Source organism: Strix aluco, chromosome 7 (assembly GCF_031877795.1).
Source record: "Strix aluco isolate bStrAlu1 chromosome 7, bStrAlu1.hap1, whole genome shotgun sequence".
Taxonomy (NCBI): Eukaryota; Metazoa; Chordata; class Aves; order Strigiformes; family Strigidae; genus Strix; species Strix aluco.
The window spans coordinates 18,441,013-18,465,023 of record NC_133937.1 but is presented as its reverse complement, the minus strand read 5'-3'; the positions used below and the strand labels follow the sequence as shown (position 1 = coordinate 18,465,023).

General features: G+C 39.1%; 1 protein-coding gene across 1 annotated transcript in view; it reads right to left on the bottom strand.

Moving 5' to 3' along the window:
* The window catches only part of USP54 (ubiquitin specific peptidase 54), a 107,436-nt gene extending 84,658 nt beyond the window's left edge, over positions 1–22,778 (bottom strand). Inside the window, exon 1 of the mRNA XM_074830665.1 lies at positions 22,757–22,778. The gene's annotated coding sequence lies outside the window, so the exon portion shown is untranslated. The remainder of the gene's footprint in view (positions 1–22,756) is intronic.
* Positions 22,779–24,011: the final 1,233 nt, after the last annotated feature.

Here is a 24,011-nt window from a genome sequence, read left to right as displayed (position 1 = left end):
TGACACATTGACTATTGTCTGTTTGCAGCACTATTGCTTATACAGACTGTTGCGTTACCTTCTTGTTGCCTTCCCCCTAAACCAACATATTTACATGTATTACCATCCAACATAGCTATCCACTGACAACATTGAATATTCAAGACTTAATAATTAAAATTACACCACAGTTCTGTTTTGCACAGTGAGATCACCACAAAATCACCTCTAAACTTAATTTTTTGCAAAGACCACTGGATTTTTTTTTTCCAAATCTCAGTAACCTAAATAAATTCAGTGTAATTTAAGAGCACTTAGCCACTAAGTTTCTAACATAAGACAAACGATTCACTTCTATTGCAAGGAGACAGTTCAAACTCCACTTCATAGTGAAAATGGGTGTATCCGTCTCATAGTCCATGTTTAGGCAGATAAAAAACCTTGCATTGAAATACTGCTGTAGTGTAATTGTAGAGTAATAAAGTAGTACCATTTAGCACGGTGGTCTGTGCTCAAAAAATCAGAATAGACTAAAAGGACTGAGTTGCTAGCCTTCATTTTTCACATTGGTCACCTATGAGATTTTCAAACAACAATGATCTTACAGTAAAGATGAGCCACATCCCATTTTGGAAGTGCATCAGCACCCAGTGTTGTGTTAAGCATGGACCTTCCCCCACCTCCTTCAGAACTGAAACCTACTTACGCAAACTTTAGACTTTGAGACACAACTAAATTGCAAGTTTGGATTGTAATTCTGCTAACAGAGTCTTCATAACACCACACTTTAACTTATGCATATAAATAAAGCTTCTATTACGTATCTTAATGTTGCAATTCTACAAACGGACAAATACTAGGTACTTTAAAGGACATACAACAACCTAATCCAGCATTCCACAGTGAGAAGCATCCTTCCTTTACGGAATAAAGCAAGGCAAAAGTAAGTTTTGTGGGTCAAGAGTTAATTAATTATTATTTTCATTAAGTCAAGCATAGGAAGTGCAACATGATGCACCATAAACAATAAGACAGGTGGTCTGTGCTTCCTCAGTAGATTTTTGACGTGCGGAGTAACGACTTTACAACCAGTAAGGTTATAAAGAAGGTATGTTTATTCAGCGCTGGGTGCATGGGGGATCGCTCCTCCACAAACGTGCACCTTCTGGAGCGAAAAGCAGCTCCTTTCTATAGCGTAAAGTGTTTACATATTCATGATAATCCTGAGAATAGGGAGAGATATTACAATTAGTTTTGAGAAATCATTAACATAAATCCCGCCCCAAGTCCCTCCCCGTTGCGCCTGCACAATGTCTCCTGGTGGTCTTGGGCGGGGGTCTTCAGGATGAAGATTAAAGATGCCTCCTCTTCCTCTCGTGACTTTTCACCCAATTAGGTCTCTTCAGCATGTCAATTTAGCATTCTTTGAATCCCCCTTCCTTATCTTGGGACTCAGTAGTTGCAGCTCCTCCCTTATCTCAAGAGCCCATCCTGCTGAGAGCCCACCCTGCTGAGAGGCCTGCATCTATTTTGTTAAGGTTTCTCACTTCATTTTCAAGGGCAGCTAAGCAAAGTAGAAGTCCAACTCCATGAAAAACTAAATTATTTAAAGCATCCACATTCTGGCTCTTTAAGAAAAAAAAAAAAAACAAAACATGAGTTTTCTGATCTACCTATGGCTTTCAAACACAATACATAAGATACAACCTGAAACCATCTGTTGACCAACAGCCCTCTGCTGCTGTAGATTTCATTGCTACCCTGCCATGCAGGGGAAAAGCAGCTCTGCTGCCCCAACCTGGAGGGCTGGTGTGAGCTCAGCACTCATCTTGGCAGCATCACAGCACTCCCAAACCCCAGGCATTCTCAACTACATCATTTGAATTGCACCAAATGCTGTTTTCCCCTTGTAAACCCTGAAGCATCAGTACCGCTTAGAGCTGGTTGATGAGGTTGCAACATCTAGCAACTTCTATACTATGGTATGTCTTTATTATACATTCCTCCTACATAGTAGTCTCATCCTTCCAATTCCAGTGGCACATGCTACTGGCATTCTCAGAGACTTCGCATGTTTGGCATGATTTTCAAAGATTATTTTATCACTGAGTATTCATCGGCAGTAAACTGTGTTACTTTGCATTCCACTACAGTAAAGGTCCTCCTATTTATTCCAAATATCTGTATCACCTGCTAGATTCACACAGCTAGCTCTAAATTTTCAATTTAAAAGCAAGAATTTCTGGCTTTGATGGTTAAAAATAATATAATTTAAACATAACCAGAGCCTGAACAAGCACAAACTTCTGAGTTCTCTCACATGTAATTTTCTGGAAATTTGAAAGGTAATGATCAACATTTAAACAACCAATGTCAGCAATAACTTCCCTTGCAGATAATATGAACATGACTATCCAGCTAGGAAAGCAAGGAATGTAATGAAGGAAAAACAGTAGAATTTACAGCATTTAGCCCAAATTCACTGTGGGATGGAGAAGCAGAATTGTAGGATAAAAGCAACCAGTGATCTAGCAGAAGAGAGAAGGATTCAAATCATCCACTCATATCCAAAAAAATAACAAACATCTCTTTCAAACCACCCTGATTCTTTCTGTGATATGCAAAAAACCCCCTCCACCTCTTAAAAGCTCCAGAATGTTTCCCCCTGCAGGATATGCTGCAGTCCTAAAGTTTTCACATCAGACATCTGCCCTGCATTTAAAGGCTGCTCACCACCTCTTGTCCAGGTGTCAGAACTTCCAGGCTCCCTGGCATAAACATCTCAAAAGGGCAAAGTAGTAATAAAGAAAGAAAGAAAAGAAGAGAAAAAGAAGGCAAAAATGTATATTGGAAGCAGCTCACAACAAGTTATTAGAAAGAAGGAATACTGAAATGATGGAATTTCCTTCACATTTACTTAAACAAAAAGCCCCATTTATTTTTAAATGGGCACTTTTTTAAGTGCTTGAAGCTGTGACAAATTCCACTCTCAGGCGCAGAATTCAGGTTTGGCTGGCTGCACTACGCAGGCTCTTGGCTTTGACTCATGAAATCACTTCTCTTTAAGAAAATAGAAACTAAAATTGCTAAGCAAGGTAATTTCCAACTGCAATGATTAAAGACGTGTGTTTTAGGGTATATAACAATGCAAATAGAGATTCCAAGTATGCTAACAACACATGTTACAGCCTCAGGTAACTGAGGCTTGCACTCATTTCTCTGTGGAGAAATACACAATGGAAATTGGGAAAGATTTTATAAACAAAACAATTACCAATAGTACACTCCTTGTTTTCTTATGATAATAATATGTTGAGTCTCCAAAGTGCTAGACTGACAACTGAAGTCATTATGAAAATGAGAAAGAAATAAAAGTTGACTACTGACAGGCCTGTCAAGGGCCTGTCAATAGGAAAAGCAAGCTGAAAATCTTGTATGGTATACCTAGTACTTACATAGTGAGGTAGCAACAAAAACTAGATGAAGGCTACTGAGTTAGAGGGCATTAGAAGTGGAAGGACTGGCAATATGGAGGCTGGCTGCATCATCATTTTGTCTAGTGGATACTGTCTCTGGGTAAGTTGTCCCCACGTACAAACTGTTCATTTTTTAATCAGTAACATTCCAAAAAGTCTATACATACTGTTCATCAGTCTTAAAATAATGTTGTCATTCAAAATACAGCTAAATAAAGAAAATGCCTTATGAGAAACAACAGCCAGTTATCTCAGGAACTGGTCCTTTGTTCCTGGTCTAAGACCTAATCTGCATTTTTTGCAACAATTTAAGATTACATGTCTTGCCCTACCTCTCATGGACGGGCCTTACACTTCACAACTTCCAACCTTCTTGAGTAGCCTACTACATACACACACAAAAAAAATTATGCCTTGCAGTGCTCTTCGTGGGGCTTGAATGATCCCCCTTCTCCCCGGTTCAAATTATTTCAGTCTTTCCTATTTGACTGCATTTTTCTAGTCCTCAAATTATTTGATTACTCTTCTCCCAGCCTCTGTTCAGCTGAGCCATATTTTCTTGGGGAATTTGCCCTAACCAGCTGCAACACTTCAACTGAGGACTTACCCATAGATAAAAAAAGATTGTTCTGTATGTTTTACAGTCTATACTCATATTTTTATTCCTCCTGATATAACGTTTGCCCTTTTACAATGACAGGAATTCTGGAGAATTATCATGTAATTACTTGTTCCCTACCCTGTATTTGTGTATTTCATGATTTCTGTTAAGTGTACAATTTCAATCTGTCCCTATTCTCAATTTTCTCAAAATAATTTTGTACTGTTAAACTTGTGTCCTATGCATATACATTCCCTCCAAGTTTTGGGGACATTTTTAGTGAATCACTTTTGTAAGCACACTCTCTATTCTATCATCAAGGTCATTAACGAAAAGATTGAAGTGAAGTAGAATGAGTACAGACCCAACAGACCGTGGCAGATCCACATTCAATACAACCATTTCATTCTGACAGACAATCATTAATAACCACCCACAGCCATTCAATGAGTCTTGCTCCTACTCTACAATAGTTTCTTTCAAGCCACATTTCTTCACTTGTTTGTAAGATTATCGCATGAAACAGTGTCAAAGAACTCACTAACATGAAAATATTAACGTTTACACTTTTCTTGTCAATTCAGAAGCCTTATTGTCATGTTACAGAATAAAATTAAACTGGTATGACTATTACTCTTCCTAAATTCGTGGTGGTTGTGGCTATGTTCTTATTGTCTCTGAGACTGGTCTATAATTTCCTGGCTCCTTTCCCCCTACCTCTCCTTTTCATTTTCAAGTTTTCCAGGATCTCAAACAGCAGCTAGTGTTACTGTGATAGCTTCCGTCATTAACTTTTTTCCTTTAACATGTCAAAGCATGAATTTCATCAGGTCCAGCCTAATCAATAACCTAACCAAGTACTAAGAAGTACGTAAAAGGCTTGCTTCAGATTCGCTATCTATCTTATACATCCTCTGTGCTTTTTATTTCCTTCTTATGCTAACTGCTGCTCACTTATACTCCTCTTCTGCTAATGTTCTGAGGATATTTTCATAGTACTTACTTCAAGTACGTCTTCCAAAATTGTGCTGCCTATCAAAAATGCCACATTACAGAGCCATAGGTATACTTGCAGCTAGAAGCACACTGCAGTGAGGGCAGCTCAGTGGGCAGTGGTGCTCCAGTGGTGTATGCAGGCTGCACAGCCCTCCTGGAAAGGTCAAGGCAAGGCCCCAGAAGAAGGAAGGGGTACTTCTCAACAGAGTGGCCATTTCTAGTTCAACAGCAATACAGAGGAGATCTGCAGTAAGACTGTAACAAGAACAGAACCTGAGCTCTGCAATCCAGACGCAATCACACCAGCTAGGGAAGACCAGTTAGCAGATCGCTTGCAGCATATTAGAATCACTTCTATGTCAATTATGAAATCTGTCTCTGTACACCAGTTAGGCAGACAGAGCTGGGTTGGATGGGGGGGCACGTACCTGACAAATGATCCTGTAGATACCCTGGCTCTCGCAGTGTATGTGCTCTGACAGCACAGTGCACAAAACCAGTGACCCTTCTGTATGTTCCTACATTGTTGCACCATTACATTTAGAAAGGTTAATTACTTACTGTCATTGCACAAAATTAAACTACATAATAATAGACTATAGTACACATGTATGTGGCAGTTCAAGATGTAAATGTTTGATTTCATTATTTTAAAATAGCAACAAAGAACAGGAAGAGAAAAAGTTTAAAGATATTAGCAGATGTGCAGCTTGCTGATTTTTGCCAGATAACTAATACCTAAGTTTTCTTTAACGTATTGTAGGGTATTCACCATGTACCCAAATTGTTTATTTCCTTTTCAAAAGAATTATACAATGATTACATAAAACTGAAAACTACTCATTATCTTCTGGGTACACTAAGCATACTCATAGCCTTCTAGCCCTTCCCTTTACTGAAAAATTTCATCTTGCCATAAATACCAGAGACCAAAAGAAGTAGGATACTGTAGCACAATTGTAAATTATTAAAAATTAATGTTTAGGATGCAAAAGTATATTTAAAATTAATTAGTTCCCCTAAGATTAACCAAAATTTTCATCTGACGTATAATTTTATGACAATACTTTATAAATAGCAGAGCAAAATCTAAAAGTTTAACCTTAGGAGAAAAAAGAATAAAAATACTACTTGTGTAGGTTAAGATGGTAAACTAACACTTAGCTTTTGGGAAGTATCTGGCTTTATCTAGTTAATGGTACAAATACTACTGGTTTTGAAGAAAAAAAAAAAGTACCACCATTCCAGACATACCCTGCTTTGTCCACCACAGAAAGAGGAGGCTAAAACACTGATTTATCATGACTTAATAAGATACTGACCGTCAGCTGAACTGCATTAACTAATGCACTTCTAGTCCAATTACCCTGAGAAGCAAAACATGTTAGTATAAACCACTAGTAAATTAACTACATATACTCAAAGAAAGTCTCAGACAACATACTAACAAAAGAAAAATTTACATTGCAACTGTTCAGTCACTAATTTACAGCTTACCACATTTTTCCTGATAAACAAAGTAATTTACAAGGACAAATATTTAGGCTTCAACTGGTAGGATTGGGGTGTGGGGTTGGTGTGGGGGTTGGTTGCTTTTTGGTTGGTTGGGGGGGGTGCGTGGTTGCTTTTTGCTATAGGTACACTTTAAAAGATTAGTGTTTTGGAAACTAGTAAGATTGTTACAAATGTTACTGTTCTTTTTATTGATCCTCTTAGCAATATTGAACACTAACACTAATCACTATTAGATAGCATTTTACTGGCCAATTTGATGTGGGCTGGCATTCAGTATATTTTGAAAGAGACATTAAACAACAACTGTGATTTTCTTTTACATGAAGGAGATTAATTACTACAGCTCCCACAACATAATCATTTCAACTCAGAGCCCAATAACTTAAAGTGTTTAGGAAAATTAACATGTTAAGAGGCACGCCACCTTGCAGACGTGATTTGTACTGCTGCTTCATGTCACAGCTATTTCCATCGACACAAAAAATGACATTGATGCAGGCTCCTAATACTACCTTTAAACTCGGAAAGAAGTAAGAGCTCTCATATCTAGTTCACTATCTGCTACACGATTAGCTTCTATGGTCTATTCACAACCACACTGGAATTCAGTCCAAATCCATATTTAGTTTAACAATTCTCTAACAGAATTTGAATGGTTAGTAGTCTGTATTCACAATGCTTGTTTATGCTTCCTTTTAGCCACAAGGTCAGTTGCATCCTGTCTATGTGGTCCCATAACAAGAAATAATTACTGCTGATTAATCTATGTCCAAAGACTGAACTATGCAGGTGAGCTTCTGAATTAAATCTAATTTCTCTCTCATGTATAGATATGTACACAAGTTAGATTAGCAAAATCATCTGCTAACTCATAGGAACTCATTGTAATGTAGTTTCATTATGCTACTTTGTGTATCCTCCAAGAACACCCCACACCCACCCCAGTAGAAGTCAAGGGATTTTAGAACTATTTCTGTAAGATAGGCAGTGCAAGATGTGGTTCCTCTTCTCACCAAACTGGGGATGTGACAGCTCTGAACAGCCAGAACACCCAAATTCTAACCCCAGTTCTACACTAACATCCTCTGATAAGCCAAGCCTCTGTGCCCATCCGTTCTAGCTATTTATGATACCATGCCAACGTAAATTTGTTGAAATCTCTGGACTGAAAGACTCAAAACAGAATTTTGATTAAAAAAAACAAAAGGTGAAAAACATGCTGTGAACCAAGTTCACCTAGGTTAATTTGAAATTTCAACAATAAGAGGAATACTGTCTGCTCACATAGGAAAGACAAGAAATAAATCCTCAGCCCCTTGCTTGTCAGAGTAAGCCTTGTTTCTGGACATCCATCACAACAAGCAAGGGACTGGTGCCTTATAAAGCAGCTGACCCTGATTCCAACACATTTAAATCTGGGTAACAGCTACATACAATTTGACAGGGAAGCCTGGAATGGAGGCTGATGTAATAAATACCCAGTGGAAACTAGTGCTGTAGTGGCCTAGTTCTCATTCCTCTAAAATTTTAAGCACTGTCATTTTTTCCATAGTATCAAGCCACCAATGCTTACTATTTGAATGGATAAGCTAAACCTGAGGACATTATTGAAGCACAAAGTTGAGCATTTTCCTAAGTATTTACCAATAAACTGAGCCAATCAGCCTGCTCTCCTTTTATACTTACTTCCCCTTTGATGGGTCAACAGCTTTGCAACTTAGAAAATGGCTACTCTGAAACTGCAGAGTTTAAAGTGATTACATTTTTAAAAAATTAGATCATGTCCCTACCTCCGTTTAAAAACGTGATTATATTTTACTGAGTACACACAACTTTTGCCAACATTATTACTTCTGCAGACACAAATGTTTGTTATCCCTGCTTAATTGAGCACAGCAAGAATTAATCTAGAGCCAGGGCAAAGACAGAAGTTAGACAACATATTGTCTCACTAAAAACACCTTCCACAAGCAACCTAGAAAGCTGTGCAATTGCACAGAACACAATGGGATCGTTAAACACAAATATACTCCCAGCAAGGGCTAACCTCCCCCACAAAGAGCAAAGCTGCAGTCAAACATTTTGAATAAAAGTGCTAAAAAATTTCTGTGTATCAAGGACTGTAGATCACATGATCCTGTACACAGACTTCTCTGAGCTCTTCCTGGGGCACATAAAATTAACAGGTATTATATGCATAAATCCATTGAGCTTCTAAAGCTTGACACTTATATATAATTCCTGCCACCACACTCCTGAAATATTAAGGTAGAATCACAAAAAAAGACAGCAAAATAAGACAAGAAGAGGAAGGGAATAAGGGGACTGCAACAGAGGTTGCAGAGGTTTATATTAGAAGTGATTATGTATTATTTCACAATACTATAATCTGGAAAGCAAAGAAATTAGGAGGTAACAGTTTTAAAAACAAATACAGAGTTACAAATTTACTATATATAACAAATTGTGGAGTTTCCTACCACAGAATGTTTTCTATGTCAAAATGCAATTTGGTTCATAAAGACTAGACCTATTAACAGAGGACAGGTTGACCAGAGGCAATTACAGATTATTAGCTAGATCCAGTTCAGGATACCCCTAAACTAGTGACAGTCAGAAAGAAAAAACAAACAAGGGAAGACACTTCTTAGACATGCCTTTTTGTTTTCAGAATCTTTCTCAACACATCTTCTTTAGGCCACAGTAAACACTGCTTGACCAATAGAAACAACGTAACCCTAGCCAAAAGCCCTTCCTAAAAAACCAAAGCCAAAACAAATAATAATAAAAAAACCAAAATCAAACCCCACACCAAACAAAAAGACCACATAACAAAAAAACAACACTGAACAAATAAAAGGCCATAAAAATGAAGACAACTAATTACCAATTGATTGCTGGGGACAAAGAATAAGAGAAAGTCGACTCAAAGAAGAAATTTTAAATGAGGCAACCAGAGAGGGGCACCAAGCAAAGTTCCTTCCTTTATTAACCATTCTCCGTGTCGTTGACTACTAGTCTACCAACACAGAAAGACAATAAAGAAGGTATGATATTAAGTCCAAATACATGAACCTTGGTAGCAACAGGTGTAAGTCTAAACTAAAAGAATAACCACCTACAACCCTGCCATAAAATTGAGGGCGAGGGGGAAAAGAGACTCCATAAAGCTGAAAAACCAAGTGATTCTGGGGAGCAACCAATGAAAATAATGGGGTGGCAAAAGTTAAAATTTCAGAAACGTAAAATGAGTGAGCTGGAGGAGAATGCCAAACAGAGCACCCCCTTACCAACTACCACCAGAATAAGAAACTGGGCTAAGCAAATTCTCAGTCTAACTCAGCGTGGTAGCTCTCATGTTCTTCACTAAGATGGCCAGGAAGACCGAATGTAACGAGCAAACTCAGTACTAAGGCTCTCAAATGTTTGAAATCAAAATACCAGACTCAAGTTCTTCAATATTTTCCTCTGTATTTTTCTTCTCCTTACTGCAAAGGATCTGAAAGAGCTGAGTAAATGAGCAATGTCATTGGACTTTATAAAAGATGCAGATCTTGCATAAAGTGTAAATATGCAAGGCACAACAATTTTCTTCCCAATTACTTACATAATGTTGTTGCTTTTTGTTAGTACACCTTGCAAATTTGCACCATTATGAAAATGCGTTCTAATACTTTGTCTAGCAGTTCTACCCGATTATCTTTTCTACTAGGCAGAGTTATATTTCTGATCAAGACATAACTAAATATGCAGTCAAGTGACATATAAAACCTATGTCATTCGTAACACAAAGCTTTCAATGACAGCATCCTGGCTGCATCCAGAAATCTGAAGGTACCAGCAAACATATTTTCCTGTTACTTCATTCAATAGGAATAAAAAACTTACAAGGCTGAAATTTAAACAGCTAAGAAAACAGGACTGATTCCAGCTGTAAAAATGTCTGTATTTTCAATCCTGGGTTGCTGCCTAAGGCAGCAACAGCCACCAAAGTCAAAGAAATTCTCTCCCGGGAGAAACTTCTGTCTGCAAGAGAGAGGTTACTCTAGTTGTGGAAGCAGAACAACAGACATCATTAAAAAGATGACAAATGCTGCTCTACATTGACCTAGTCTAGATTGCAAATAACTTCTGCAGTACTAGTGTGCATTGATAAAATCCTAGTGCAACAGAGGAAAAATATCCCTAATGACTAAAGAATCTCCAAAGCAATTTTGCCTTGAAAGTACACAAAGATGCAAGTATTTCCTCTAGGAAGATAGGTTTCTTTATAAAAATGTCAAATGGATTTTTGGCAGTGATGTAGTTTTCTTATTCCAACTTTCAATTTTCAAAATTATTTCCAAGATCTCCGTCTGCCAGCAGGGCAAGGAGATAAACAAGTTGTGACATTAAGTCCAAGTAAGCTTAGAGGAAAGCACTGGATTTGGCATTGCATTTCCCAAGGAACATGCAGATGACAGGCAAACACATACACATGCTTCCCCCTCTGCCCCCAAATTCAGAAATCAAGACATTTAAGTGAATGCTATTGAGGCAGAAGAATATAATTTTCCCTCTTTAAAGTAATTTGGATAATTATAGCCTAAAAATAATGCTGAACAGTTGAAGGAACTATTAAGTAATTAGACTTTGCAGGTGTGTCATTTACTTTGTGATGCCCAGACAGAAGGAAAAAAATTGACACATAACACCCGTTTGACCATTAGCTTTTCCAAGAAGTTCCTACTCATACAGAAAGTTACAAGTGTCCATGTTTCAAAAGCCAGAATTCAAGTGATTAGCTTTGTCTAGACTGGTATGTGTAGTGCTCCATTAGTATTATTATGTTTTTACAAGATCAGTAATAAAATCCTCCATGAAAGCTGATTGGAAAACCATAAAGTGGTTTTCCAAAAGTGCATTGACAGAAGATAAGTCCTCCATAGAGTCCTACACATCAGCTACTGTTGCAAACATACTTTTTGTTCAAGGAGTACATTGTGCTACTACTTCTCTTCCTTCTGGGGAGGTAAACTGCTTATGAGATGAAGGATTAAGAATAGCACTATTAAAGACAGAACTAGTAACCAGCAGCCTTCATGCTGTCCTGAGCTAGGGCACCTATGGATGGTAAGGTATAAATCCTGGCTTTCATTAAAAGGGACTGAGGGTTTACCACCCTCCTAAAGATCAAGAGTTTTCCCACAACCTCTTCAGAACAGCCCAGAGTTGGCCTTCACCAGTCCTTAACTGGTGCATTAAAATTGTCATCACTGCTTCTCATTAATGTGATATTATCAGTCAATGGAAATTCCTTTGGTAAGCAGATAAGGCAACTTCTCCCCACTCTGACAAAGGAAAAATAAACAAATTTAAAAACCCACACTAACCAAACAGGTTGATACTCATAAAAAAGGGGGGAATGGAAGATGCTTCATTTCATTTGACACCACTTTCCTCTGTATTCAGTAGCTATTGGGGGTTTTGATTTTTTTAAGAACAAAGAATGTTGGCAGAATTAAAACTGCATGACTACACACCTAAATAATGGAAATGGGCAGAGGAAGGAAAATTCAAACATTAATTTATGTGCTAAAATTCTATTTATTGCCTACAGTCATTGTGGGGGTGGATAGGCACAAGATCATTGTGGGGGAAAGCGATGGGTAAGCTATTTGTTGAACTCTTCAGTTACCAACTGTGTGCAGTCCAAAACAAGCAGCTGGATCTCACTTCAGCATTCACACTCGAAAGCATCGCCAGCACCTACCTCATATCACAGTAATTTGGCAAACTGGAGTGATCATGCAGAACACCACAACGCAGCACCAGCAGCTCTGCTGCGGCAGTCAGGTGCTGAACCTGGAGCTCTCCTTGAAAACAAGTAAATGAAGATCAACTATTTGATCTTCCTCATACACCAGAGGATAACACTGAAATGTAAAATGGGTGTCTAAAACAAAACTGACCTCAGTTAAGTCTAGGACCAGTTTCACCAAGAAAATATTATTGGTAGATAGAGAAATAAGATTTCTTCCTCCCCACTGTAACTTTAGCCAGGTATAAAACTATACTAATTATACTACAGAGGCATAAATTATAATAGTTTCTATAATTTTTCCTTTCTCATGACATGACCGAAGACCAAAGGATTTTTCATAGTCTCAAAAAAAACTCTCCTGAATTTTTTTAATCTAAATTCAGTCTTTTAGAAGAAAGGATGCAAAGTAACTGACAATGCTATTCTTTTAAAAACATTTATGCAATCCAGTCTGCTTAACAGCTGATTGCAATTAAACAAAATTTATTTTTGACCTCTGTCTTTGTTTATATCAGTAACCAAAAAAAAAATCCCAAGAAAAAAAAATGTTTAGTTGAAGCAACAAGCTCAGCAACAGGCACATTATACAGCACATGGCTTTTAAGCAGAAAGTCACCATTATACAGTTCGGACCAAACTGTTGTCTCAGTTTTATTAGGAGTAAGAGTGTGCTCACTCCCTTGCTCTAATTCTTATGTGCATTATATCCAAGTTATGCTATATCCTACCAACAGCTAGAATTTGTTATGAATATTTTGTAATGTGTCAGAATCCTCTATTTATTGTACAAAATTTAATATTTGCTTAGTCAAGTTCCTCCGTAATTTATTAAAATTTAGAACGTAGAATTTCACAGTTTGGTTAAATCCTCTTAGGAAAAAGGCTTGATCTATACTAAGTCTTCACAGAAATATTCTTCAAAGCAGGAGTTAAGCTGTCCATGGCCTCAGCTGCTTCTCAGTTGGACAGCAATTTCTCAGCACTCCTTTTCTTCCTGAGCTGGTGCCTGTAATTCTTCAGTCTCATGTGATGCCATTCTTACTGAGCACTCCAGATGATCAACTCATGCAGTTACAAACAAAGAATGATGAAGATGAGAGTGTGATCAAAAAGTAAATCATAATCACAGGATAACTGAGGCTAGAAAGGACGCCAGAGAAGGTCTCTAGTCTAACCTCATGCTCAAAATATGTCCAAGAGGTCAGATCAGGTTGCTCAGGGCTTTATCCAGTTGGATCTTAAAATCCTCTGAGGATGGAGACTGCACAGCCTCTCATTCAAATGCGTGACTGTCCTAACGGAGGGGAAAAAAAGCGCCTTACAACCAATTGGAACCTTTGTTGTTTTAATTGATGTCCATAAATTCATAACATACTTCACATGCTTCCTGATGAAAGCTCCTACTGCTTATTTATGAGTGATTTTAACAAACCAAATGAGGACATTAGTATGACTGGACAAATGAAGACATTATTATGTCCTATCTACAACAGAGACCTATTGGCACTTCCGTATCAGCTCAACAGGCCAGCATCATACAGAAGTAGTGAAAATTCAGTATATAGAAAACAAGGAGTTGCCACAGAGAATTCTGAGAGTTCACCTCAAGAACAGCATTTCCATTGTTCTATTGAAGAGGTTATTGAAATTTGAGTGTTATTAATACTCAAGGTCATCCACAATTCCAGACAAGATGAATATCATAATTCATTCACGTCTTTAGATAACATGAGCCCAAGCATTTAGCATTCATGTCATTACTCAAATGAATTCCAGACAAGCTGAAATAAGAAGAGGAAGGGAAGCCCAGGAATAACCTGGAATATTGTTGCACTTTTTTTATTAATACCATCAAAATGAAGTGGGAGGGTAGAGACATGAGGAAAGAAGTACTACAGTTAGCATAACCATTTTCAGACCTGCCAGAGACAGCTAAAATTGAGGTAAAACAATATTAAAACAAATTAGTATTTAATGTTTTCTGCTGTGAAAATCCAAATTTAAAAAATCCAAAGATGTTTAAAGAATTTAGGATTAATTAGAAATCTTATCTTAGAATTTGGATTCTTGTTCAAACAGTTTTATGTATTTTTTTTATTTACTATACATACATGAGATAAAATATCTCAAAGGTTAAAGTTTATTGATAAATGACATATCAATCCTAACTCCTGTACAAACAGTACACACACTCCTTACCAGAGGAAAAAAGCGATATAATTTTGTAATTCATACTAGAAGTAATATTTTTCACAGCAGAATTAAGCAATTCAGTTGGGCAGAACACCGCAACAGTCATACATTTTCCACGTTCTCTCTCCCAAAGCCTTATGTATTCCTTCGCAAAATAACCCTGAAAAACAAGAACTTGCTAGTACTGCTGCTTCTGCCTAGAAACGTTCCCGGAGCTACACAGTCAGAAAAAGCAGCTTCAACTTGAAAATGCCACTCTATCCTTAAGACTGAGAAGCTCTCTGTTCTGGTGGAGATTACCAGACTTTACCATCTTCTGTCTGTGAACACTGACAGTTCCTACCAGAGCAAGAACTGAATACAGTGGAATTGTCCAGGTACCCTTCCAGCTGTGATACCAGACAAACATGCAGAGGAGAACCCATCACAAGCAAAAAATGAACACAGAAAAACACTAGCTAAGTAGGACTGCTATAATTATTAACAGTAAATGGTCTGATTTAAGAAATACATTACTAAACTACCTTTCTATCTCTCCCAAAAAGGAAGAGCCCTTTAAGAAAATACATTTGCACAACAGAAGATATTTCTTCTCAAAAGATGGCTATTATCCATATCAAACCTACAGTTTTAAACCCAGATATCTAAAAGGAAAAGATAATATAAATAACTTTTTGCTAACAGGAAAGTTATATTCTCTCCTTGCCCATCCTCCCCTGAAACAATGCATTTTAAGAGAAATGTCTAAAATGATGTTTTAAAAAGCTTCCCTGAAAAATTTGGGGAAGTTGTCTAGCTTCAAGAATTTAAACAAACTAGGAGCACCTTAAAAACAGCACTTTCAGTTAAAACTGCGCTTCATCCTGCAGCACTGCCAAGCCCACAATGATGCATTCTTTCCTGGTACTCTTTGAGAAAAATAAATAAATCTATATTTAAAATCTATCAAGCATCCATAATCAGAGGAGCCTGAAGTTTTTGTTGGCAACATCTTTTTTAACATACTTCAAAAGTACTTAAACTCCCCAGATATCATCTATCATAATATAAGTACTGCATAGATTTGTTGCATGTAACAATGTCCATAATAGACATCACAGAGAATGCTGCAGTTTACTAATCACAAGTTTTATGAAGCTTTGCTGTCTATTTATTAGCATGCCTCAGGTGCAGTATAATGGAAAAGTTTAGGGAACAGGCAGAGTATATAATCAACACTTTGGAGTTCTTTTGTGTTTGGTTTTTTTGTTTGGGTGGTTTTGGTTTTTTTTTTTTTGCAATTTTCCCTCCCTTTCCCCCGACTATGACCTATTTGCTTGAATAACATGCAGACATTAAGCTGTTTCCATGTCACAGTACAGCTCATCTACTGATGTGCTGAGATGCATTAGCTGTTGTTTATTGATGCATTTATAAGTTCATTCTACTGGGAATACCAGTTGGAGAATCAGAAAGTCTTTTGATATCCTCTGCTTTGTGACACACTTTACTGATTAACTATTTCCTAAAATACATTATTTTAACATTTTGTGGAAATACTTACAGAAGATTCCTCCTCTTCAAACAGTCTCCCACGTCTGAATCACTCTTACATATTTTTAGTCCATTCATTATTTTCAAAAGTCAAAATGTGATAAATCACATACCATTTTTTAAATAAAAACATAAGAATTACATGCACCAAACATCATCTACTACAAATATTGATTTACATTTTACCAATTATTAGAAATGAACAAGCTAGCTGGTCTTTACTCAAGAGTGTAAAATGCCAAAACAAGTTTCATGCAGATAGAAAAAAAAAAAAAAAAAGCAGCAAGGTAATTTCCCCTTGATTCCCTACAGGCTTCTTATATGTGAACTGTTCCTCCCTTCTGTATAAATTTTGGTGAGCTAAACTATCATAAAAAAGAATTCTAGACAAGACACTAATATGCGATCATTATTTACAGTTCATCCTACATGCTTCAGCCTTTAGCATTATTAACCTTTGAACCAGCAATTACTTACTGCTTATTTGCAGTGTATATACTCATAAAAACCTACCTTTGTGCCAAGAAGTGTTTATGACATTTTGTAAGCTTGACTACATTTTAAAAATAGATGTCTACAATAAACCCACATTCACTGTTCCGATTTAAACAGGATGGGAAAGTGGCTTTTATTCAGCAAAGAAATCCAGCAAGCTTTAACTGTCTGAATTTTTGGAGCTGTAAAAGACGACAGGGGAACATAATTCCAAAAGCCAGGCTTCTAGCCTACAAATTCAAGGACTGCAAGCTTGATCAAATCCACACATGAAAACAATTGTGGCAGAATGTAAAAAGCCAGGGCCTATTGCAAAATAATTAAGCAAAAGATCACCAGGGTTCATGTCCTGTTACACTTTCACGGCCAACTACAACTCAGTGAAGTCTTATCTCCAACATAAAATGGCATTGTTTCAGGCTTGAAGAGATGTTCACGTTTATATCTATGAGTTTTAAAAACCTGATTTCTCTAATTCTCAAATAAAACACGAGGATTCAGACATTGTGCTTTTAATGACAGAACCCCTGGGAAATGAGTGCAATGCAATCAAAGCAGTGGGGAAAAGAGACAAAACAGGGATCACATCCTGTATACCATAAATGCTATGCAAAAAAGGAAGGTACTGCTCTAAGTGGGATGCTCTAACTGTAAAAGGGGAGAAAACAAATGGGACTAAGGATACGTCAGACAACATGATCATAAGCCTTATTTCATTAGTAACTAGGCAGCAAATTATTTTTATTGCCTGCAGCAGCATCTGACCAAAATCAGTTTTCTTTCAACACCTTTAGAATCAGTTGGCCAATGTCCAACATTTTGAAATAAAAAAAACAGAGATCTCAAAAATACTTATGTTCTTTAGACTACATGAAAATGATGGTCAGGTAGAGGAAAAAAGGCCCAATTTCCACTTTTAGTGAGGGGAAAGTAGGAAAATTCACCTCTTATGTATTTATTTGGCAGCAGGTCAATCAGTACAGACTATCCACAGTACTGTCCGTTGTTATGGAGGACAATGGGATTAAGGATTGGAGGAGAAAGGATAAGGAGATAAAGAGACAATCCAAATACATACAAATGTAAATTTTATTATTTCTGCAGCTCACAGAAACTATGACCTGCAGACAGTAACTTGTTTTAATAGCCTTACAAATTGAGAATAACTTGGACAAGTATTTACATTTCTTGACCTCCTCCTCTTAAGTAGGTTGCCTAGAAACATCTTACCTCAGAATGAACGGGAAAATGGATTATGCACTCCTATCTGTGTATTTCAAATATTTTGTTGAATCTATTTTATGAAATCCATGTAAATAATTTTCCATTATGCTTTTTACAGCATTGAGCACAATGAAGATACTCAATGAAGGCAAAGTAGACATGTAATAATGATCATATACTCTGAAAAGGCTTCCACAGACAAATACAAACCTGGATACAACACGCAGAAGTGTTGGTGGGATGACTCAGCTCCTAATGATATTTCATTTATGTTCATTTTTTTAGCAGCAACCTGAGGTTATTAATAGCTCCCAGTATGCTACTTTGAGCTGTGGATTCATTTTCCTGTTAATGGTAGCAATAGGTTCTTCATCAGTGGTTTTAAGAAAATGCTGGATTTTGCCATATGGTTGGATTTGTATGGGAGTTTCTCATGAAAAGGCAGAGTGTAAGAAATTGTTGCTATATTTAACTTCCATGTCCTCACACGCACAGCAGACAATTGGAATGGACACTGTTCTAGTATTTACAAGCGCAAACGATGGTCAGTATTTACTGCATGTCCTGTTTAAGAGGACTACAGGGACTTTAAACAAGAGAACATATGGATAGATCAGAGGATTGGTAATGCAATACTGAGCTTTTCACCTCTAGGTCATTGGTTCAAATCTAAACTGGTCAGTAATGAAGGCAAGCTATTATCATCTGACAGCTCTGGCCTTTGCAAATTGATTTGTCAGGCTCAGTCCAGTTCCCATCACTCAGAATTCACAATTGCAGTTTGCATTCCCGAAAACAACTTCACCCCAGCAAAGCAACAAAAAATTGAACAGAGACAGAAGTAATTTCTCCCTCTTCAGGCACCATCTCCAGACCAGGACCTAGGGAGAGCGCCAGAGGAACAGTGAAAATTACACCACCAGTAGCACAGCACATAATTCTGTGGATAAAGATTACTTCTGCCTCTCAGATACCCAATTATAATTACCTCTGTACCAGTACAAAGCTTTCTGGTTTTTTATTACTAAAGAAAGAAAACAAGAAAGAAGAGACACCAACATGCAGGTTTTAAAATTAAAATTCCACAGTGTTGCTTAAAGATTTCTTCGGAAATCTTGTTCAAAGATGCATTTCGTAAGGCTGAAGGTTTTGAAGAAAATGGGCACAATGCTCAGTAAAGGGAATATAAAATTTAATATGCATTTTGTTATGACGTATTTGTAGCCAAAATGTTTAAACAACACTTGTAGCACCAACACTTGAGAATTGTATTTCCTGCAGATGGGTTTAATTCAGAAAATTATTTATTTACAAGTTACTGTGATGGTACTAGAGAAGTCATGTTTTTACAGTATTTCTTCATAAATATGTTGAGAGAAAATGTACACATTAGTCCATAACAGCACATAACTTTCTGCACGCTTTCATAATTTGAATAAAAATGGCTTTAAGCCTCAAAACCATAAGTCTAGCCTCTTCCTTTGCCTCTTAACAGTTTGGCAGCAATCACAGCAAACACTCTCCATGTACCACAGTTCTCCATTTTACCAAGTGATAACTGCTACTGAAGTGAATAGAGACACCAAGTTTTAATATTGCACCTTTTTAAGATCACCTTTATTTCACATATTTAGGGCACTGGACAACAAAATCTACTATGAACACAAAACATTACTTCTAAGACTACAACAGAATACATACAGCTCTCAAATCTTGGAAAGTATGAAAAAAATAACTTAAGAGCCTCCTGCTTTCGTTGCAGGTTCCTTTGTTTTTACTACAGTGTTGATAATATACTTAAGTTTTTCCTCCCTTTTCCAACAACTTCAGAAATAGAATGCTTACTGTAACTTTAGGAAAGCCACAACAGGTTAACTTTCCAACTGAATGATTGCACATAAGTTCAGCAAGCTGAATGATTGAGTTGGCATGTAGTCTATTGCTATAAAAATCAGAGTAGCATACCAAGAGATACCCTAGTCCCGTGTCCCGTAAACAGTGGCTGGTGAGATCCACCCAAACCTTTTAACTTTCTCAGGTCACAGAACAGGAAACCCTATGCATCAAGTGATGTAACGGAGAGAAAAGAAGGCATAAACTGCATGCTAAACTTGCCTGTCAAGAGATATAAGAGACCTATGTATTGCATCAAACTTGCCTTAGAGAGTGTCCAGGCTACAGCTAGGAGATGGTTCCTCCTACCAGTCTCCTACCCTCCTACACAGGGTGCAAGCATCGGAAAGGGGGCTGCCTATAGATGAAGGCAAAATCTTACAGTCTAAAGACTGCCTATTACTTGACTTGCAGTTAACAGGAACAATAGAGAGATCCATGCAAGACAATCAGAATTCCTTGACAGTCAGTAACAAGATTTCTTGAGGCTCCTCTCTGCCATCAAACACTGCGTCTCTGTGCTAGGGAACGACCTGCAGTGACAATAACTTTGGAAGTGTGACTGCAGCTACTACTGATAGAAAAGGAAGAAATTAAAAGTCAAAGTTTAAACAAAGGCAAGAAGTGGAGTATTTCAGAGAACAAATTAAACTGCTTGAATCAATGTGGGTGGAACATATGTTAGAAAACTGAAGGATGTGTAAGGCATTTAAATTTCACAAGTTTGCATGAGACAAAAATTAAAAGACTAATAAGATCTACAGGTACCAATAGACACATTTGTTATAAGACTTTTATTGGTTCTGAACAGTAAGCTATGCAGATTTTAGAAAGAATAGCTGTGACTTTTTATTATTCTTTCATCTTCCTATCTCAGTTTCTTTTTTGTATCACCTGCTGCATTTTGCATAGTTGCACCAAAAGTTATTTGGGACAGCCACAACTGTTCTTTATAGAGATAGGCTTATAGAGCACTAAAACACAGTGGAGGCTAAATTCTGATTAGTGTGGATAGAACCTACGATAACTACAACAATGTGATACCTAAAGGCTCTGCCACTATTCTTTCATCTCTAGCTAAGAAGGTTTGTGAAGCTCCATAAACCGGGAAATAAACACACTTTCTCTTCCATGTACTCTCCATGAAAATTCGCATAAGAAGGCTTAATGCCTAATAACATCACCAGGACTGGATAAAGGAGGATTTAAATTCCCATTATCCTTTCTAATGAACTCGTGACTACAGTCTCAAAATAGACTGTTAACCCAGAACAGACAAAAGAACTGACATAATTTTTACCTGAAAGAAATTAAGCAAAATGTTTTTAGAGCTGTCACAAGCATAAAGAAAGCAAAATTTCTAAATTCTCTGGGTAACTGTAAGTAAGTTTGTCTGTACTGGGCAAATCAAGCACACTCTTACCCCTCACCCCACCCCAAGAATGCTGTGGACAAAAGGCTAGCACCACCCAGGTGAGAGGGGGGGAATTCCCATTTAATTCAGTCTGAATGACAAGCAGCATGCTTGATTAGATATACTCTTGATCAGGTGCTAGAATAGAATTTAAAGACTTTCCTGGTCTAGTGAAATTATCATTTCTATCACTTCCTAAATGAGAACAGATTTTCAACAGACTCGTTCAAAATTTTTAGCCCATAATACATTTTTGGTAATTATTTTTAAAAGCTGTCATGTTCAAGTCATGTATTACCTCATCAGTTTAGTTCTCAGCACAGCAGTACTTTCTTTCCCTCTGGAGACAAACATGAGACTATGTTGCTATTGTTGCAATTGTTTTCTAAAACTGCTGTTCAATGTCAAGTATACCCCAGCACAAAACCTTTCAGTCTAGATTTTCAAGTCTGAAGAGCAGCACAAGCTTAGAGAGGTTTGTTTTCAGCACGGACTTCTTTCTTTCAAACTGCACGAGAAATTACGCAACTGTTTTTCCTCCCATTTCACACACGTATTTTTTTCATGATTGTAACACTCGGAATTTGTTCTGAAATCTGAAAAAACTCTTTGAATTCTTTTCACATGCACGACCAGCCACTATAATACCCACAACAACTTCACTCCGCTGAACAACTAGAAAGCCACTGTGTCCGCAACTTTTTGAAAGCAGAAGGTGTATATTGTTATGGTTTCTATTTAGGGCTGTAATCCTCACAAATCCTCACTCGTAATCCTCCTACTGAAAGACGGGTTTCAAGCGAAATCAACCTGGAAAAGCAGTCAACTGCTTTTTTTAAAAGCAAAGCACATGCTTTTGCCTACCTTGGACCAACATAGTAAATACAATTCTATAACTGAACAGCTTCTTCTAACCAACAGCTTCTACAGCAGTTTAACTTTTAAAGGGATTTGATCACGTCCGAGTTATTAACGAACATAATGCAATATCAGTGATATTAATGTCAAAGACCCCTTCCGATAAAAGGCCTTTTTAGCCTCCAGTTGCTACCTGCTACTCCTTTTCTCTTCTAAAGCTGACCAGCTGCAGGCGTGCCGAGGGGCCCTTCACCTACAGTTACGCCGTGTCAGGCCCCGGGGGCCACGGCTGAGCCCCAGCACAGAAACCCCGCGGACCGCAGCCCACCCACGCGTGGGCTGGCTGCCCCACCACCAGCAGAGGCCAGGCCGTGTGGGCATACGGGTCTGCATCGCTTCACAGAGCTGGGAGAGGCACTGGTAGGTCTCCAGGCACACGCAACACACCACCGGTTATCGGTTGGTTTGCTTTTTTCCCCCCCTCCCTCTGAGGGGATGGGACGGGAGGAAAGAAATCCCAACTATTCCCGAAAGCGGCGGACCCGGTACCGCGGTACAGACTGCCCCGCTCCCTCACCCTACCCGCCCGCACGGCTGAGGGGAGCGGCCCCTCGCCGTCCCGCCGCCGGAGCCACGGCCCCGCTGCCGCCCGGCGCCGCGAGGGTCAGGACGGCTCCGGACAGTCGCAGCGGGACCCCGCGGGGGTGCGGGGTGGGGACACAGGACGGCGGCGGGCCCAAGCCCCTCCCCAGAGCAGCGGGGCGGTGAGTCCCTACCTGCCGGCGTCGGATCCCGCCGCGGCGCGCAACACCCCCTCCCCTCAGCCACCCTCATCCCCCGCTGCTATAGCTACGGGCAGCGCGGCAGCTGCCTCTCGCGAGAGGCGCCATAGTCCCGCGAGAGCCGCGGGCCGCGCCGGTGGTGGGGGGCGCCTCCTCTCGCGAGAGGGCTGAGGGAGTCCTGTCACGTCCAGTCTAGTCGGGTCCAGTCCGGTCCGGTTCCGCCTGCTCCGCTTTCTTCACCGCCATTTGTCATTCCCTCGGTGGAGGGCGGCCCTCCCCCGGGTTGGGGCGCTGGGGAGGGCAGGCGGCCTAACTCGGTGCCCTGTCCCAAAGGGGGCGAGAGGTGTCCGGTGTGTCCAGCTAACCCCCTCGCTGGGAGGCAGCGCCTACGGCTGCCCCCTGACCCGCCCGTAGCTAGGAATCACTTCAGGTGTGCGTGGGGCCGAGTCCCCCAAACCCTCCTTACTCCGCCGAGGTGCTGGCGCTGAGGGGTCGGTGGCTGCCGGGCCCGGGGCTGGTGAAGCGCCGCTCGGGACGGGCCCGGCCCGGGAGGGCGCTCGCTGCCGGCACCGCCGAGGCTCGTTCCGCCCGCAGCACCTTCCCGCGGCCAGCGCCTTCAGCCGGTGCGGCAGAGCTTGCTTCGTAGAGCTGCCTGGATAGAAGCAGCTTTTTCATGGCAGAGAAGAAGTAGGTGTGCTTGCAGAGTGTGTATGATCTCACCGATCCTAAAGTATGGGCCGTGGGAGCTGATAGGACTGGAGCCAAAGCACATGCATGTCTAGCAAAAGTTTACTTGTAGTTCATGTGAGAGCTGGGTTTCCTCACAGGTTAGAGCCATAACATTGTATGTTTATCATTTGTCCAAGTACTTCAGGTGCGAATTAGGCCATCTCAGGTTCTGGGAAAATTTGAATAAGACCTTTTACAAATTTATATTTTGATTTTCTGAATACTGGGCAATGTGTAAAATTAATATTAAGCTCACATTCTCTGAACTGCATCAGCTGCACATAGCAGTATGTGATTTTCCTGTCACCAGGAGAGAGTCCCATTTCAAACCCACAGAAATAAATGGACCCTTTTCTATGAATTCAGGATCATGCATGTGGAGAGAATCTGAAGATGACTGGGGGGACTGCCATTTCCATGAGCAGTGGGTATCTCAGTGCTAGCACCCTGGATAAACAATGTAATTAATTACTCAAACATGAAGACATGAGTACTTACACACTTTCTTTTCCGCCCTTGT